At 43.9% G+C, this 20,348-nt stretch overlaps 1 protein-coding gene across 1 annotated transcript in view; it reads right to left on the reverse strand.

The window, feature by feature from the left end:
- LOC105428368 (U6 snRNA phosphodiesterase 1) overlaps positions 1-20,348 on the reverse strand; it is a 171,792-nt gene that overhangs the window by 77,877 nt on the left and 73,567 nt on the right. The window lies entirely within an intron of this gene.

The raw sequence follows: 20,348 nt of genomic DNA on the forward strand, positions 1-20,348 counted from the left end.
GCGAGTTCGCGGCCGCAATCGCGTCTTGTCAGAGAGACGCTTTTTTTATAGACGCCGCGATCGCGCCGTCAGAACGGATCTAGAGGCGATAGAGCGGACAATAGAATACCGACGGTGTATAGGGACATGCCCTGCGGGACACGGCGTGGAACGGGGTGGTTGGAACGGGCCGCGGAAACACGGAGAGGGCGGGAACACGCCGGCCGAGCGAGGGTCGACGAGACGAGGTGGGACGGGCGGGGCCGCGGGCCGCTGGAGGGTGACTACGGCTTTCTGTACGCGCGCTTGTATGCGCGCGAGTACGTGTACGTGCGAGAGTATAGGGATGGTCTGCGGGCGAGAGCGAGCACGTACGAGGGCACGGAGAGTCGAAGGGTATCTTCTATAGATGAGAACGAGAAGGGGGTGGTGAGCCGTTCGGTTGAGGGCTGAGTTCGACATCGACTTCTCTTTCTCTTTCCACCCTCCCCCTCTCTCTCTCTTTCTCTATCTCTCTCTTCCCATCTTTTTTTCTCCGCGCGCTCCTCTCTTTCACTCCCCCTTCATATTCTTCTTTTTCTTTCTTCCGCTTCCACGATTTTTCCACCACCTCTCACTTTTTTTTTTCCTCTTTCTCCACATCCCGCTCTCGTTCCTCTTGCCCTCCCCGTCTCGCTCCCCGCGGCTTTTCCTGTTGCCACCTTTGTCTTCGCGCGTTGGAACGCGTTGGATTTTTGACGGAAGCCCCGAGAAAGAGGGATGATCACGCGAGGCTCGAGAGATAGTCGAGTTTATGCGAGTTGGTCGCGGCGATGCGTCATGAAAAGGCGCTTTGTTACGTCTGTCGCTAATGGAGGAGCAACGTTCGCTCGTAGGCTGCCTCTTGAATGAAAGGTGTGTGTTTTTTTTTTTTTTTTTTACACTTTCCGGCGCGCGTCTTTCGTTAGCGGTCTGACATTCGTATCTCTAAAAATCCGCACTTTGCAATTATTCCGCGATTTATTAACGCGCAGAGAGAAATGAAATATTAGAGAGCACGCCGTTAACTAGCTTAATACCTTCGTGATTGAATCAAGTGACATTTTCAAGTGACGGAATAAATTTTTTCACGCCTCGCACAGTCAGTTTTATTCTTACAATACGCAAAAAGAGCATTTTTTCTCGCGAAGTGTATTTAAAATAAATTAAAATAAAAAAAAAATTGCATTTTTTTTTTAATAAATTAAAAAAATTGTTAAGATATCGAAACAGCTGATTCATTAAATTTACGCCTCGAAACTTTATATGAGACTAGATAGAATCGTATTTTGTTTGAAACATTTCGTTTCATAGTTAACATTGACACATCATAATTAATATTGACATATTTATAATATAAAATAGTCAATATGCGTATGTAATAATATAGTATAGATTAATAAAAATTATTAATGCATTTAAAAAGAATTTTGAAATTATTAACAAGAATTTATCAAAAGAAAGTTACAAGTTTCGTTCCGAAACACCTTCAATTTCATTAGTAGTTATTTCATTAATAATCGTTCTCTCTCACGTCTCTTTCGTCCTTTATTCACTCGCATCTTTTTCGCTCTCTTTAGCATACCGTCCTTTTTTTTCCTTTCGCTTTCGCCGTCTCTGTCTCGCGTCACGCCGCGCACAATTCTCAACCCCCATCGTATCCGCGGTCACAATCATACTTACCGGCAATATTGCCCAATTACTCTTTACACAGTTGTTCCACACATTCGCGCGTCACACGCACGCGAACACAATACGCAGTTCCGAATATCGCGAGAAATATGGTTAAAAAAATATCTCGCTCGACGCGCGGCGTATTAAATTCACCGAATTTATTGCATTAATTTAATTCTCGCGGGGCAGAACACCGTGGCGTCCAACTGACGGGACATAATGAAAATTAACAATTAGCGAGTTATGGCACGTAACCATGTCTCGGAAGTTAGTCACGAAGGTCTAGAAGAGCTGTAAAATACGCATGGAGTGATAAAAATGCTAAATCTCGCCAAACACAGATATTTCAATAGAATTGAGCTTGTCAATTGCGACTTGACAAGATTAACTTTTCCGCTACGTTTTTAACTGTTAGAGAAACTTTTAATTATCAGAAAAATATCTTAATATGCTACACACACAAAAATTAAAATCTTAAAAGAATAGAGTCTAATTAAAAAATTTCGAATTAAAAAATAAACGTTCTTGAAAAGAACACATTTTAAATTTATATAAAATGAAAAAAAAAAAAAAAAATTGTGATATTAATTCAGAAATGTTTTATGTATCAAAATTTTATTTTCGCTTATCTGTATTTGTTTCTTTTAACAACATAAATACGAATTTTGATCAATTAGTTTTTGATTGTTTTGATGATTTTTCGTTTTTTACGCAGACGAGACGATAAAAGAACATGTTCCTCTCGTTGTTTCGTAAGCATATGTATCTCCTCGATGCCACTGCCACGTGATAATCGTGCCACTTGGCAAACTGGTTCGGGCACGCACGTGTGCTATTTATCGTAGTTATAAAATGATAGATATCTATTTTCAAGCGATCTATATCTTCCAGAATATAAACTAATAATTATGTCCAATATACATGATTTCAATCACAATATTAATACATATCCTATAAATTATTTTCCCGAATTTTGCAAAGAGATGTAATAATAATTTTCAATGCGTTATAGTATAAAAAAATTGTTGTGTAACTTATAGTATTATAATGGAGGTAAGATCGATAAATTATCTAAATAAATTACTGATATTTCTCGCGGTTGCGAGATTCTTTGTCCTTGCTCACATCGTGAGCCAGGCTCGTCCTTCTTCTATCGCAAGGTTGTCAATGACGAAGACCTTATCTACGCTCCGCAGCGCCAGCGGAGCTTTTTACGATTGGCTCGATCGTTAAGCGTGACCGTACCCACCGCCATAAAGCCTGTCAATCGTCGTGACGAAAAGCTAAGGAAACCAGAACGAGAGAGCGAAGCCAAGCGAAAGAGAGTATCGCGCGAATCGATTTGGCTGAGTGTACAAGGTGTCCCTTACGTGTTCAAAAAGTTGACTTGGAATACCTTTCAGCGAACTGTCTGTTCAAAAATGACTCTCAAAGAGACACTTCGCGAGTGAAAATCCACGCTCTCTCTCTCTCTCTCTCTCTCTCTCTCTCTCTCTCTCTCTCAAACTTACGATTTTTCAAAATTGTTATTGTTATTTGCAATTTTTGTATTAATGCAAATCAACAAACAAGCTGATCACGATACTCACGTGAATCAAGTGTTTTGCATTCATACGAGGAAAACGCTGTGGGATTAGATAAAAAAAAAAAAAAAAAATATGGAGAAAATCCGCTCTAGATTCTTTCGGGTATAGAATCTCATTGCTAAGATTACCTCTTTTCTCCGCTATCCTTGTACATAGTCCAACGATACCTCTAACTTCAAAGGACCGCCTTACCAAAAGAATTCTTCGGCTGGCTCTTCAGTTGAGAGTCGAAAGCGTTACCGCGGCTCCTTTAACATTTTCGGGGTGCTGCGCATTCGCCGCCCGCCGAGATTGCTGCCGCTTCTCCGGCAGGTGGTTAAAGGGTTGGATATGCATTGCGCGACGAAGGGAGGCTGGATGGAGGGTCCCGAGGGGATGAGCCGCAAGGAAGGAGAGAGAGAGAGAGAGAGAGAGAAAGAGAGTTGGAGCACCGCCGTGGGGCTTCCGTTTACGGGCGTCGCGACGCCGACGACGAGCAGAGGGTAAGTCGTAGAGTCCTACGTTGGCTGGTGAGGTAATCATCCCAGCCGGTTACGATGCTGTTAAACGTCGCTCTATGAAGACCCCATTCCCCTGCCGCTCTTTCCCCGCACACCGATCCCATCCCCATCCGGACTCGAGTTCTCTCGCCGGCTTAACCCTTCCGCCGTTCGACTTTCCAGTGACTATCGCGCCAATTTCTCCAAGAATCCTTCGTGCGGTGATATCGATCACTGTCCTTTTTCTGGAGGTAATTTGTAAGCTCGGTAATTTATCGTACGCGAGCTTCCTCGAAATTAAGACGTGAAATTTTCTTGTAGCGATTTTTTTCCACGCGACAGAATGAGCGATTCGTCATTCGTGGATTTATACGTATCTCCGCAATCGTAAGAAAAACGATATATACAGTCTTATGTCTATTGCCAGAATAAAAGAGAAACGTGACTCAGTTTCTTTATTCACCTTTTTAATAGTTATAATTTAGTTGTTATAATTATAAATTTCAACAATATATATATATAGATATTAGAGAGAGAGAGAGAGAGAGAGAGAGAGAGAGAGAGAGAAAAAGAGAGAATAATTAAAGCAGTTTCTCAGTTAACAGTGTTGTAATTTATAATTATATATATAAAATTTATAATTATAAATGTATATATTTTTTTAACTCTGAAATTTACCCTTCGTGCCTTAGATCCACAGTCTTCTCTATTGTTTACGTAAAATCTCTGAAGCTCGTTACGGACGGTTGTGCGTGCAACGAAGGTTGACGGCGGCGAAGGGAATGAATAAATTTCAGCGCCGGCGACGTTCTTGCGTGGCTCGGGATTTTCCGAGGATCTTGGGAACGGTGTCATCTCGTTAAGCTCGCGAAAGAGGACCCTCCAGCGCACGGGGGGAGGGGAGGAGAGGGGGGGGGGATGTTCTTTCGGGGGAGAGCAAATCCCGTCGCTCGTATGGCGCACCTGCGCTCGTCGTCTCGTCATCGAGGAGGCATTACAGCCTCCGGAGCGACGCTACTCCTGCTATTACAGAAACAATAACAGCCCACCTAGCACTTGCTTTTGCTGCGTCTCCCCGATAATCTTCGTGTCATTATTTACATTTATTTCCGCTTTGTCGTGTCACGTTTTATTTATTAAATTTTGATAAATCACGCGCGAAAGTCATCCGATGCTTTCCGCGATCAAAATTTAAATGGAATATATTTAAGAAGTCAATATATAAAATATTAAACGATTAACACAAGTGTATTATATCAAGTACACTTAATACACTTCTAAATATACTTCTAAATATTTAGAAATATTTTAGAAATATATCCAAAAGCGTAGTAATGCGCTTCGATAATACACCTGTGTTAATTATTTAATACGTTCTGATTTTTAGATGGATATAGGATAATTATTAGATTGTCACATTTATCGCGCGTGAATCGTATACCGATATTATATCACGCTGGCGATTGGAAAATTTGATAATGGCTCTATTATTTAGATATCAATATCTTGAAAATGAAAGAATATGTGAAAGAAGATGTGAGAAGATGTGAGTAGAATATATGATATTTATACGTAAGAAAATATATTCTTTCATCTCCACGCGTATTACAAAGTGACGTTGACTATTTTAATTCTTCATCCGATAAGTTCACCGAGAAGTCGTATTAAAGCGCGATATCTGATATGTTGAGTTACGTTTAAAAAAACATATATATGTTAATGCACACACACACACACACACACACACACATATATATGTGGAAGATATATATTCTTTGTCGAAGAGCGTACTTTTTTGTGGAGTGCCACGTGGTGACATCATTTCGAAAATATCGGAATTCGTTAGTTGTTAATGCGTCTTGACAATTGAGACAGTTTTCTCTCGAGTCGCAATAATTGCACGTGTGATTAGTTGTAAATATATAACGCGTTATAAGTTATAAATATATAACAACTATATTCGTTGTTAAGTGAGTGACTTCCAGTTAGTAAATTCCTATACGGCGCACGAACTACGATTTATATACAGGGAGGATTTATGAACTGATAAATGGTTGACCCGTTATTAGCGTGGGCGATCGATCGCAGCACGCAGCGCACGCGACTAATTACTCCGATTCGCGGCCTGTAATTGGGATAATTAGTCAACGAGCTCGCGGATGTGCGGATGTCCTCGTCCTCGCAGAAATTTATATTTTCGCGACTTTGCGCGCCGGCGTCACTACGGCATATATCGTGATAAATCGCATCGATGACCACGTAACTAACAATACATTGAGTATCCAGAATTTTTTTCGGGGAAGGGAATTTTATCAATTCTGTTGATACATAAATTTTTTTGCGTTACTAAATAACTTTTTTGGATATTTTAGAATTTGGAATATCTCCTCTGTTTCTGATTTTCAATGAAAAAAATGAAAAATTAAGTTTTATAAATTATAACTTTTTTTTAAATTTTTGAACCTTCTCCAAACCTCCCTCCTAAATACTATGCCTATGAGAGTGAGTAATGTTAATAATCTTGGTTCTTCCATCTAAATGCGCAATGATAAGGATGCAAATTTTTGTAAATAAAAGTTGCGAAACAAATAGTTGTAAATACATATCATCGCATAAATTAATTACGCGATGAGGAAAAGAGAAACAATCCCTCGTGGAAGTACGTTGTGCGATAAGGGGTGGGGCTACGTTACCCTCCTTCAGGACACGAAAGCTCGCAGAGCTCGCGCGAGGGATGATGTTCTTGGTCGCAGGATCTTGTCGCTCGCACCCTCTCGTCCTGCCACATGATCGGCCCTCGCCCTCGTGCTCGTGTCTCCCTTATCCCCCCGACTCTCGTCGCTCCCCGAGCGAATATAATACACGTGCCCCGAGGCGCGAGTCAAGCGCGCGATATCGCGTGCGCGTGCTCTCGTCGTGCACGCATGAGGAAACGAGAGAGCGCTCGTGCGAGAAATTCGAGTGTGCCCTTGGCCGCTCACGGGGGTGGACTGCGGCTGTTTAAATATTCAGAACTATCCCCGAGAGCCTTTTGTGCGCGCGTGGAGCTCCGCTTCCTTATCGAAAGAGTGAGGGGAAGCGTAGCGAAACCATGACGATTTAAGTTATTCCTTCTGCGCGTCATATTTTGCGAGGCGGCGTATAATTTTAGCGCCTCCACAAAGGGAGACGGCGGACCTAAACATTCCTCTTTTTTCACTTTGTTAAAAAAAGAATTCGAGGAAAGAGAAAAATTGTAATTAATTAAAACGCAGGGAGGGAAGGGTCGACCTTCCTCGTGCCGAGTCTCGATCACATGCATCTCCACAAACGACGCGTGCGACGAAACGTCGGCAGGCGTCTTCCCGCTTGCAACGATAAAAAAAAAAAAAGAAAAAAAAAAGAAAAAAAAAAGAAAAGTGAGAAAAGGACTCGAGAATCGGCCGACGTGCGAGTATCAAAGTTATTTATGTACGGCGCGTTTACGGCGCGCTTTAAAGCGACGTCGGCAACGTCGGTGAAGGTGGACGTAGCGAGCGTTGGGGCGCGCGACGGCGGTAATAACGTTTATTAATCGCTCGCGGAACGTTAAGCGATACCGCCGCCGCCACCGCTTTCGCTGTCGCTTTCGCAGTTTGTCATCGCCATGACAGCACCCGCGCCGTCGATGTCCGCGCGGCTTTTATCGTCCCGAGGCGTCAAGGAAGCTCCACGACGTCGACGAAGCGCGACGACGTACCGAGACATCGATCTCTCCCCTTTAATTCCCCGGGACCACCCCCTCGCCCGCCCCTCATGTTTGCCCGTTCCGTCGTTCCTCGGCGTGTCACCTTACTACGGCGCTGTTCGCAAGTTTCCCGAATTGCGTCGTAATCTGTCGACACAGATTTCACGGGCATACAAGTTCCCGCTGTTGTCATATTTTAAAGTGTCACCGAAAAAGTTCGGTGGTTTTAATTTGTTTCTTTCTTTCTCTTCTGAGGTGACTGCAAGAGCAAAGAAACCGAGTCTTAAACAAATTTGTTAATATATATATATATATATATATATATATATATATATATATATATATATATATATATATATATATATATATATACACACTATATAATATATATAATCATTTATAATTTATATCTATATTTGTTTCTAATTTTTCTCTAAAAAATATCGATATATTTTGCATACAATCGTATATTTTATGTAATACCGAGTTGAAAAACATATCTTAAATAAGTGGGTAATAATGATTCCATTCTTAATTCCAATAGCACAAACCACAAAATCGACACAAATTAGCGAGTGTTATTAAATTTTTCCTCATCAACCAAATTGGAAATAATATACACGGTACTCTTATTTTTTTTTTAGGGGATTAAATATATGATTCATCTCCGTATGTCGTCGACCTTTTTGAGGTAAATGTTACGTTGCCATTTCTCTCTAATTCCCTGATTTTTCACCGGGTAATATTTTTAACCCTCTCTAATAGCGATACGGAAACAGGTCAGCGTTTGACATTCGCCCACGCGGGGCGACAAATGAGATCGCGTCCTAACGAAAAAATTTGCGTTCGCCCGCGGTGCGGAAAGACAGCACGCAACGGAGGAAGAACGCGCGGCCGGGAGGAAATGAGAAGTAATGAAGTCCCCGTTCGGGGAAGTTACTGGCTCGTAAAGCAACTGCGAAGTGACGGACCGAGCGCGATTCGGACGCGAGGGAGTAGGAGATAGGAGGGGGGGGAGGAAAAGTTATGTGGATAGAAGGGGAGTCGAGAGAACGGTCATACGGAGACGGATGCGCCGGAAGGGAAAGAGTGGCATGAATCGGGATGGAAGAGGGTGAAACGAGACGGGGGAGAGGAGAGGCAGGGCAGGACGGCACTCTGTCACGCCGACGGTGTCGCGGAGCCGAAGGAAGAGAGCGAGAAGTCGTCGGCGGCTTACGTCGGATTCCACGCGCGGTTGGCAGCGATGGTAGCGGCGAAAGCGACGGCGACGATAGTGGTGATGGTGGCGGTGGTGGTGGCGGTGGTGGTGGTGGCGGCGGCGGCGGCGGCGGCGGCGGCGGCGGTGGCGGCGGCGGCGTTGATCCGTGTACGGCGATATGAAATAATTAAACTCGGCCTCGACGGTGGCGAAGGCGACGGCATGGCGCGGGAGTACGGCGGAAGGGTGGAAAGGATGAGGGTGCCGGGAGCGTTGGATGTCGGAGGCGATGGGACGCTGGATGGCACGGAGACGTGACCAGGGGTAGGAGGGATAGGGGGATAACCGTATTCCATATACCGGTATATGAAAGGCAGCCACGTCGCCCGCGGTTCGAGACTCGAGCTGCTACCGCTGCCGTCGTCGCTGCGGAAGAGGCTAGGTCGGAGCGGTAGTAAGAGAACGAGACGGAGCGTGAGGCGCGACGAGAGGACCGAAGCGAACGAGCCCGAGAGATGAACGGAGAGCGTGAGAGAGAGAGAGAGAGAGAGAGAGAGAGAGAGAGAGAGAGAGAGAGAGAGAGAGAGAGAGAGGCAGAAAACGGTACGAGAAACCGGCAGAGGACACGGTGGAAAGAGAGGTGGCGGGCAAGAGGGTGGCAGGAGACGACGATAGCGGCGCTGCGGCGTAACGACGCTATAACGCGAGCCGCCGGGTGATTACCTACCACCTCCGTACTCGGGTTCGCCCTCCCGCGTCGAGTGGCGCGCGGCCATGCCGCGCCAAGCCGCTGCCACGCCGGGTCGAACCTTCGCCACGCCGGCGCGGTATCGGCGTGGCGCGATACCGTGCGGCTTGGCGCGCACGAGACGAGCGTTCTCGAGCTCTTTCGGTCTCTCTCTTGCTTCTATACAATCCGCCTCGCTTCTATCCCCCGACTACTGTTGCGCGCAGCGATCGCACCATCAAGCCCGCCCGAGTAGTCGTAGTCGTAGTCGCCGTCGCCGTCGCCGTCGCCGTCGTCGTCGTCGTCGTCGTCGTCGTCGTCGTCGTACGGCTCGCCTGCCGCCCAACGTCGACGCTCTAAACGCGACGCCCCTCGTAATGACGCCACCAGGGACGCAACCCCCCTCAACATGAGCGTCGTGTCGGTGTGAGACTTTTCCACGAGCATGTAGAGTATACACGCGCGAGCGCGCGAGCTCGGCTTTCCGGATGGCGATATCGCCGGCGAAGGGAGTCGCATGACGAACGGAGCGAAGCGAGCGAGAGCAACATCCCGAGGTCGCGCGGACGAACGATGCGACGGACCTTTGTTGGCCGCGACCAACGACACGTCTCGATCCGGTATCCGAATTGAACGAATTCGCGATGGTGAGGGAAATTAGCAAAGGCCGGTGATCGAACAGCCGCCACGATGTTAAACGCAATAATTCTCATTCCATCCCGTTCCGGGGCTTTTCTTCCAGTGGGAAAGTTCATTTTTTTTCGAAGCTGAGCAAGCTGATGACAATCGTATGTAAAAAGTCAATATCGTTAATCCTAATTATGCAGAAATTAAGCAGTCGCAATCGATTGTCAATTAAAATTTTAATGGATCTTCACAGATCCATCTCGACAATGTGAAATAAAAAAAAAGTACTTTATCGCACTTTATAAGAAAACAAGGTTTTAAGGATATTGACGTAAACTGTGGTTTCTTCTCCTAGAGGATCGCAATGCTAAATAGCATGAAGGATTAGATCTTTCGGGCTAATCTTCTTAATCCGGCGCCGTGCAGTCTCTTGGAAAATAACGCATATGCGATATGCTATAAAAAAAAAAAGACTATCTGTCACCGGGAAAGTTACGGTGCGCCGCAAGCGAGAGATCGACGTGGAACTACAAATTAAACCGTAAATCGTAATTGATCGTACGTTTTGTTTTTTTTCTCCCTCTCTCTCCTCCCCCCTTTTTTATTTATCGATGCGCCGGAGTAACGGTTAACCGCGGATGTTTTAAAACAATCAAGCGTATGTATCAGAGTGCCGCGAACGATTCGAAATCGGAATGAGTGCCCCGTTATAAAATCGAAACGAAATTGCCTACATTGATCAAATTTGCAGCAGGTGTCGTGGCTTCGATTGACGAACAGACACAATAAAAATTCGAAGTGACTTCTCTATATCTCATCGCCATCTGAGTATTCCCAAACACCCCCTTCCCCCACACTTCTCGTGGCTAATCTTTTAGATTAACACAACTCTCCTCCGCAGGGCAGATGCAATAATCTATTAATTGACAAACAGACGGTAAATAAACGGTGACTTTTGTATATCTCGCGATCCGAGTAGTTTCCCAAACATTCCCTCCACTTTTCATTAATTTTTTTTTTAAATTAACAACTTCCTTCCGCAAGGCAAGTGTATAATAATTTAATCTAAAGTCGCGATAGAAAATGTTCCCCTCGTCTTACGTCTTAGAATTTCGAAATTTTTTTTCCTCCGTTTCTCTCTAGAGGGCAAACATTAAAATTCCTAACGATGTGGATCGATGATAAGGGGCAGCGGGAAAACTTCCGACAGCGTGCGCATTTTATCCGTTTCCTGTCGACCTCATCCTCGCCTTGTAAACAAAGAACGAGCATTAAAGCTCTTAGCGAAGCGGTAGAAACTCCCAGCGACGAGGAAGCGCGTTTTTCCGTTCGGTCATTTTAATTCCACGGGAATAACGCCCGTCCATTTCGATCGCGCGACGTCACCCCTGAATTATGCTAATTAGGGGTGGCACACGGTCGCGCGGTAAACGGTTGGAAATTAGGAGATTAGGGCATTAGTCGGGATAATCGCAGCCGGTGTGCCGTGCATTTTCGAAGGCACGCCGAAACCCTCGGCGGTCGAAATGAAGGGTCGGGGTTGGGCCGAAGGAAACAATTGTAGCGTGTAAATTGGAGGGGGGGAGATCGTACATCGGAGCTGCACCACACAAATACGAAAGAAGGAAGCGCTCCGATTTCTAAGCGACGAACCCTTTCTTTTTCGTTCGTGATGTAATTTTATCAATTAACATTTCACGTTTAAAATAATTCGCGTGAGTAAAAGAATTCCGCAATTGCCGCGCGCGCAATTGCTCCGGGGAGAATTTTGGCGATGTAAACAGGAGAACTTTCCCAGGAATTGTTGTGGAGCTGGCAAATGGGTCAGAAAACGCAGCGGTACCCTTCGGCCGACCGCAGCAGCGAGTCTCGGTAATTAATTAATTAGCTCACTACCGGCGCTTCCACTTGACTGTCTGGCCGTCATCTCGTTCGTTCGCGTCGGCAATCTCTGTCTATTATCATGGCTGAAATTCATCCATCGCGTAGCGCAATTTTCGTAGTGGCGAATGAGTGAGGAGTGACGGTTGAGTTTCATTAAGCGAGTGCGATTTCGGCAACCATAACCATACCGAAAGTAAAAAAATGATTATCCGTTAATTTCTTTCGCGGAAATATAAATACTTTAAACAAAATTTGAAAATATAAATATTTTTAACGTAATTTCACGCGAGAAAAATACAAAAATTCAAATAACCGCTATAAAATACGTTTTGAAATTCAATTAAATACGCAACGCGCAAATTCCGCGTGTGCGCGATAAATTTGTAATAAACTTTGTGATAAGTTGGGTCCATCGGACACATTTTCTACCGTTCTACAAACTGCTTGCGAACAAGCGCACACATTTTTTTTTTACGGATTCTCCCTCGTTTGAAAGGTGCAAATTGCGAGTTAGCGTCTAACACGCGTAGGGACGAGCGTGTACAAAGATGGGGGGGGCGAATCACTTGGCGGGAAATGAAAAAAATGACGAGATTACTTTCCACAGTTGTTGGCGCGAGAAGCGAGCGAGCAGCCGCATTAATAATCGTGGCTCCGGGCTCGTCATTTTATTCAATTAAACGCGAATGTCGGAGGACGGCGGCTTCGTGGTCGTCGGGACGGCTATGGCTTTTGCGATTTACTTCCAACCGCTCGTTAAAAAAAAAAAGCGACATGCCTCATCTCGTCGACATAATTGCGGCCCTTGCAAACCTCGCGCGGGATGTACATCCGAAGCGTTTCTCCTCGCCGATTATCAACTCGATTATCAACTCCGATTATTTATGCAGAGAGTCGCATGGTCTCTCGCTCGATAGATATCTCTCGTACGAGATGGACATAATAAAAATTTCGGGGACGTAATCTTCAACCCTACATACGTTTGAAAAATTTATCCAGACGTCATAGACTCGACTCGTTTTCCTTCCAGGATTTGCTCTGATCACTTTTTGATAAACTTACGATCGCGCGGCACAATTAATCAACGCGGTATGTTGATTCTCTGACAAGTTAAACAAAGTTTAAGGTCCGCGAGACTCGGACGGGAGAGGCACGGGTGGTTTCTTTGTTTTATACTCGAGGCGGAAAGGACGCGGAAGACACGTCTGTTTGCTTTTCCCTCGAGTAATCTCCACTTCTCGAGACATCCACACACGCGCGCGCGCGCGGCGCGCGTTCTTCGTTATTCCGCGCAACCCTCGGGAAACTTAACGGGATATAACGCGAGGCTCGGAAACGCAGCTGCGGCGCATTATGAATAATGCCCGGCGAATAGGTACAGCATGGCATTTCGTTTACGATCGTCCCCGCGAATCGACTGTTCGATGTCTGTACGGCGAGGATATCGGTATCGACGTTTTTGCCGCGCGATTTAGAGAAAAGAGAAGAAACCGTCTGGACGGAATAATTCCGCGCAATGTCGCGAGAAAATATAATTTGTTATTATCTTGATTACAATTTACTAAATAATTTTTTTCTTTGCTTACAACGTATGATTGGAAAGTTTAAATATTTTTAATATCCTATTGTATAATATAAACAATGTTACAATACAAACAATGTTAAATGTTAATTTTGTATGTGAAATATGACATAACTAATAAAAAAAAACATGATCTTTGTTGTTTGAAATTTTTGTTATTTTCATTCCATTTATCAATTATTATCTGTCGAGCATGGATTTTTTTCAGGTATCAATAACACAAGAAATGCAATATCAATAAGCAAAATAGTAAATGCAAAATAGTAAAATTAAAGCAAAACGAGTAAAAAGAATGTGATACCACACTTTTCCTTCAAGAAAGAAAAAATAAAAAGTTAAATGTAAAGTTTTCAACTCAGTATTTTTCAATTAAAAATCCGGTGTTTATTTCGGTCATTGGAAGGAAAATTTAAATAGTATTATTATATTGATTAAAAGAATTGGAGTAAATATATACGACAAGTCTATTCTTTTATCGGATACTAAGATCCTTTGTGAGAAAGACAAGTTTAAATTATCCACGAAAGATTATAATACTACACTATAGCCAGTCATCTCGATATCTTGGAAATTGTTCTTGAAATCCGCAAGTCCGATCAGTACGTCACGTTTGAGCAACTCATATCTGAGCGTTGCTTCGCGCAAGGATAAGAGCGGGATGGACAAGAGAAGTAGGAAGATCACAGGGCGGTGACGGCTGGAAAAAATGGTTAGAAATAGAGAGACGGGGAGAGAGAGAGAGAGAAAGAGAGAGAGAGAGAGAGAGAGAGAGAGAGAGAAAGAGAGAGAGGATCTCCGCTTCTTCGCTTCCTTTCCCGAGAGATATACGCTCCTCGATAAACGTCCGGACGAGACTCCTCCACTCCATCCACCCTCTTCATCCTCCTTCCCTTCATCTTTCTTTCTCAACTGCACCCTCGGTTCAAAGCCAGCCCTCGCGAGAGAGAGAGAGAGAGAGAGAGAGAGAGAGAGAGAGAGAGAGAGAGAGGAACGAAAGGGGTAGCGGGGATGAAAGAGGCGGGAGGATAAAGGTGCGGGGGCGGCGAGCTCTCTCTCCGCTTTTTGCCAAAGGCCGTCATCCCCGCGGGGCTTAACCCCGGGTTTATCGCGGCGTTATTAATAACCGCCGCCCGCACCGGTCCCCTGCCCCCGAAACCTGTCGGCGATACCCACGAGCGAGAGAGCCGCCCTACCTCGCTCGTAAACCTCGAGCGACGAGCGGGCGCTGCCACGATAAAGAAAAAGTCATGAGGAGCGTGCTCTCTCTCTCTCTCTCTCTCTCTCTCTCTCTCTCTATCCCTCTCACTTTTCATCTTCCGCGGCAGTTCGAGAGCTCGACTCCCTGACATCGGCAGACCTCGTCATTCTCGGTCCTAGCCGGTATTGGATATGTGATACCGCCTGACATAATCTATGGAGAACTATTAATCCAACAATTTGGCAGTTGGCTCCAAAAGACACGTCTTTGTCCGTCCAATCTGATTTCTTATTTGGAATAACGACGCGCTTCTAGATCGTTAGATAACTCTCATTTACGCAGCTATATGAAAGAAGGAAAAAAAAAAAGAAAAAAAAAGACGGAAACCGGGAAACGGTTTTCTAATGACGTCTATGTAACGTAAGATTGCAGTTATTACAAGATAACTAATTTTAACCGAAAAAGGATTAAGAAATGGCGGGGAAATCTCGCCAAAAATGATAAAATAATTATCTTCGGGGAAAGCGCGGCGTGTATAACGCCAATGTTATGCAATCAAGAGATAATGGAATACGTTAGTTTCACAAGCTTTGTGTGTTTCGCCATTAAGCAGCACGCCGAAAGTGCAAAGATTTATGGAACGACCATCACGAATACAATGAATACTCTATGAATCGTGCGATCGCGGTATGCTCGCCACGTGTGACAATTTCACATGTCAAATTCTAGACACAAGTATAGATATATTAATCGCTCGGTCATGTCGTCGCAGGAATAAACATTATCATTGCATAATTTGCATTTAAATAAATAATATAACAAGTTCTGAAAATATATGTAGTGACCTCAATATCTCTTTTCTCGTTTTTTCTAGTTTTGACTTAGACGGATATAGAAAAAAAAATTAGTCTTAAATCAAGATATATATCTTGAGCAAAAATATTATAATCTTCTTTTAGTCTTGATTTGATTGAATTTTATTGCAAATACAGATATTCTCATGTATAAACAAAAAAAAAACTGTTAAAACCTTCATATAGAAGATTTTTAGTCTTGAGTAGAGCAAAAGTAATACTTCGGGATCAATACAAATTCAATCAAATCAAAATTGAATTTTTTAAAAAGATTATTCTTGCTTATATAGAAAAAAATTAGTCTTAAATCAAGACTATATATATTCCCAAATAAGCAAGAATACTATAATCTTTGTATAAAAGAGTCTTCAGTCTTGAAATGAGCCTTGAAAGGGTTGCATCAATACAAATTTAACAAAATCTAAAATTTTTTTACAATATTTATTACAATATTCTCGTCTTGATTTAAGATTAATTTTTTTTTTTATAGAACAGCTCTGACTCTCTCGCGCCAATTTCATAGAAATTAATAAAACGCTTGTACTTATTTTTTCAAGGGGTCGTTTCGCAATACTCAACGCTTTTACGGGTGGAAAGAAAGGCGCCGCAAACGCAAAGAGATGACTTCGCGGCGATCTTTGCCAAGAGGCACGTACGTTTTATACTCGCCGAGGGTGACGCTAAGGTCTTTCGTGGAGGGCTTTCGTGTGCATGACGTACCGACACGGCACGTACGCGGCTCTCTCGGCTTTCGTTCCTCTCTCTCTCTTTCACTCTCACACAGACACATACACACACATACTCTCTCTCTCTCTCTCTCTCTCTCTCTCTCTCTCCCTCTTTCCGCTTCTCTCCCGGCGGAATATCGAGTCTCGATACCTCCGGTTCCGTGGTGTCCCGGCCACGTCGATCTCGCGTCCGGAATGCGCGCCACGTGTTATCACGGATAGCTACTCTCTTTCGTCTCTCGTACGTCCCGATGCTCTCGTGTCACGGGGACGGCATTACGCCACCTCCCGTCACGTGGAAATTATTCATTTGCCGCGTAACGTATGTAGTAAATCATTTCGAGAGACGTCGCAAAAGTGCTAATCGGATCGCCGTGCGTGGGTCGTAGCTTAAATCTTTTCAAACAACGATATTATTCCAAGGAAATAAACATATAATTGCAGCGTTTTCCTAATGAGACAACAATTTTTTTTTTTATTTTTGATAAGGAGCCACGAGCAAGTGGTTCAATTTCTGCTAATACATTTGTTCGTCGAGCACAATTAGCGGTCGAAACGGTTCTGGACGGCGTTACGCCGATAAGTTTCTAGAAAAGCCGTTTCACGGTTCGCAGCGAGATTTCTTTTCCGCGGCAATTTCCCCTTTTCATTCGCAATCGAGCGGCTTTCCGACGCCATTCCACGGGCGCGTGCGAGATCGATTTTCGCGCGTAATCCCTCGAACGAGCTGCCTACGATGCAAGAGGCGAGGCGGCCCGCCCGCCTCCGGGTTTCTCGGAAAATATCGGGCCTCGTTGCGTCGAATGCTATACATATCCCCGCGTTATTGCCCCGCGTAAACGCTCGCCGGCTGCCTGCCTTCGCCTACCTCGTGAGGCTCTTACGCAAGCGTGCGAAGCGTGAGCGTGCGGCCGCACGAGCGTGACCGCCGCGGTTCTCCCTGCGGCAGCTACGATCTAAAGCCCGATTCAGACCGCACGAAATTCGTCGAGTATACGTTCCCTGATTATTGATTGTCCAACGGAACGGACATCCAAACGAGATGACACTATTACCGCTGTTATTTTTTTCCCCAAATTTTTAATATTACACGGGAAAAATAATTCGGTTGGATCAAAATTCTGTTTTAAAAAATGGAACATAGAAATTCTAGTTACAATTATCAGAATTCAGTTTAAAGAAACAAGACTTCTCGACTTAGTTCAACAAACTTCTGCCTGATTTAAACAGAAATTTGATAATTTTAATCGGAATTTCTGACTTGCCCAAAATTTTTGTTTCGTGTATTTGTCACAATTGTATGAAAAGATTTTACGATTTTGAGGAAGTATCTAAAAATTTGTTCACATAGAGATCTGAAATAATTTTGTTGGGTCAAAATTATTATGTAAGACAGTTAAGTATGACTATAAAATTGCAAAAATTTGTTGTTATCCTATCAATCAATATCAATATCGTATATAATTATTTCGAAAACTTAAAATTATTTTCAGATTTATATCTGACCAAGTAGGTCAACAAAAGTATTCTTTCCATGTAAATACAAAAGTATAATCATAATGAAGAAATTGATTTTACTACGTGATCGTTTACCACGAGATTTCATCATTTTACGAAAAGTACCTAAAAAGTTACCTAAAGTACAACGAAAAAGAAAACGAAAAAACGCAAGTCAGACGTAGTGCGAGCGTAGCGTTACAGAGAGAGAGACATCATATAATCTCAAGAGATCGAAAAGTGAGACGAGGTTTCAGAGATCGACGTTTCTAACTCAAGGGACTTTTTAATGTAAGAATTAAGTAGGAAAAAAGATATTTAGAAATTATCGAGCAAATGTCATCGTTATAACGTATGCGTGAAAAAAAAAAATGGCTCGCAAGGGTACAAAGGATCAAAGTATATTGGAAATAGCTGTTCTGTCTGAATCGGGCTTTACGTTTTATTTCACCTCTCTACTCTCTCTCTACCAGCTTGCCGCCGCTGCTACTCGCATTCGCGCGACGCGATAGTCTGAAAACGTAATGCGCGCGGTTATCAGATACGACTCGGGTACCGGGTGTCTCGGGAATTCTTTGCCGGTCAGTCTGATACACGCGACGATCTTGCCGGTTTAATGAGCATCCTCGAGCGATCCACGATTTATGCCTGTGATTCATAATTAAATAAGATATAAGGCTTGGAACGTGTCCAGCGTCGGTGAAATGAAACGAGCTCCGACGGTCGTTCGTTTTGCTTTGTCGCCGCCATAAATTGATTCGTACTTAATCGAGTGAATTCTCGGTTCCCCGGTTTGTGGACTTGAGAATGTTACGTGTGTTTCTTTCCTCGGCCACAACAAAGTTTCGCGGCCGAAGCCTGCCGTCGATTAATTAAAATGTCGCCACGTCGTAAAAAAAAAAAAAAAAAAAAAAAAAAAAAAAAAAAAAAAAAAAGAAAAAGAAAAAGAAAAAAAGAATGTAATTATTATTTTCAGATTAGATTTTTTTCCGCGTTAAATTTCGTGTCGCCCGCGTCTGGCTTCCTTCGCGAGTGCGACACGACGTAAATAACGAAAAGGGAACGAGCGGGACGGGGAGCAAAAATCGATGCTGCCGTTTCTCATTGGCGCGTATCAATACGCGACGCTCCGCCGGCGCGTATTAATATTTTCGGATAGGAAAGTCGCGCGCGCGAAGCTTCGGCTTTCGCGTCGCGAAATCTCGATAGCAGAACCGGGGCATTCCGCCCGGCATTCCGATTTTTCCGTCCGCTCCCGCTGCTCGCCTATTACAATTCCGCGGGAGAGTTGCCTTTTTTTTTTTTGCAAATATTTTTCCAAACTCCCCGGCTTAATGGCCACAGGAAATTTCGCCCGCAAAAGCAAAAGATGCTAATTCTAACTCCCATCCTACGCGCGCTCCACGCATATAAATTATCATTATTCCATTTACGTAAATGCGTTTGTATTCATTTGTATTTGGCAGATTTTATATCTCGGTACATCGATGCGCTTCGGCCGGGAATATTAGTTTTATAATTTCCCCGTTTCTAGAAATGCTTTCAAGCGACCTGCGCATTTTTCAGAAATATAAAAGAGACTACTGTTCCGTGTTAGTTATTTTGAGAAAACAGGTTTACGTAGATCAAAAAAAAAAACTTCAAATCGCGATTACCCTCATATATATATACATACATATATAAATCATTAGAAAATGATAATGATAACTTCTACGCTTCTACCTGCCTTCTTTCCTTTTTCCCTGCTCTTTTTACACGTAAACGTATTCGCACGTGCATGCACGTAACACATATTGCCGTTCTATACAAGTATCGTATAGCGAATGAAATGAGCGCGGCTGTGCAGCGCGCTTCGAGAATGTCACGCACCTCGTTATCAGATGCGACTCCGCTACCGGGTGTCGTAAAAGTCTAAAAAAATGCTCATTAAATACGCGACCGAGGCAACGATTTGCAGGGTCGAGATAAAAATAATTTCCTATTTGTAATTACCTCGCACTCGTGAGACCATCTTGCGCATTGTTATCTTTATTATCGCTAGAGAGACAATTTCATAGTTTGAATATTTCTCTTGTCTTTTTCCTTCCTTTTTCCTCTTTCAAATATATCCGTATCGCCTCCGTCGCGTCTTACGCATTCACGCTGGAAGTCAGGCGAACGAAAAAGGGGACGGGGGTGACGGCAGCGGGGTTGTTTGCGCCGTGCAGCGTCGAGCCGTTCATTAATTACGGCGAACGAGCGGGGGTGGTGCGCGCAGCGAGTCGAGTCGAGTCGCGGCGAGGAAAGAGAAGGTGTGGGATACGTAGATAGAGAGGCACGAGCCGCGTCGGAGGCATCCATTGAATTAGCCTCGTTCCCCGTGGCTACGGCCCTGAAGCCCCGCCGCCCTCGTTCGCCACGTTCAAACGTTCCGCCGCGTGCGCGATATAACTGAGTACCGACACCTACAGGACGTTCCAAAGTCGGCGGCCCCTCGATAAACGATATCGCGAGATATGACAAAGTCAAACTCGATCGGGAAAAATTAATCAAGTTAAACAAGAGATTAAACAAGAGATAACCGTTGCATTCGGAACATTTTTCATATTCGTTCATTATTTTGGAATTT

The sequence above is a fragment of the Pogonomyrmex barbatus genome, unplaced genomic scaffold (assembly GCF_055798465.1).
Source record: "Pogonomyrmex barbatus isolate J1 unplaced genomic scaffold, ASM5579846v1 scaffold14, whole genome shotgun sequence".
Classification (NCBI taxonomy): Eukaryota; Metazoa; Arthropoda; class Insecta; order Hymenoptera; family Formicidae; genus Pogonomyrmex; species Pogonomyrmex barbatus.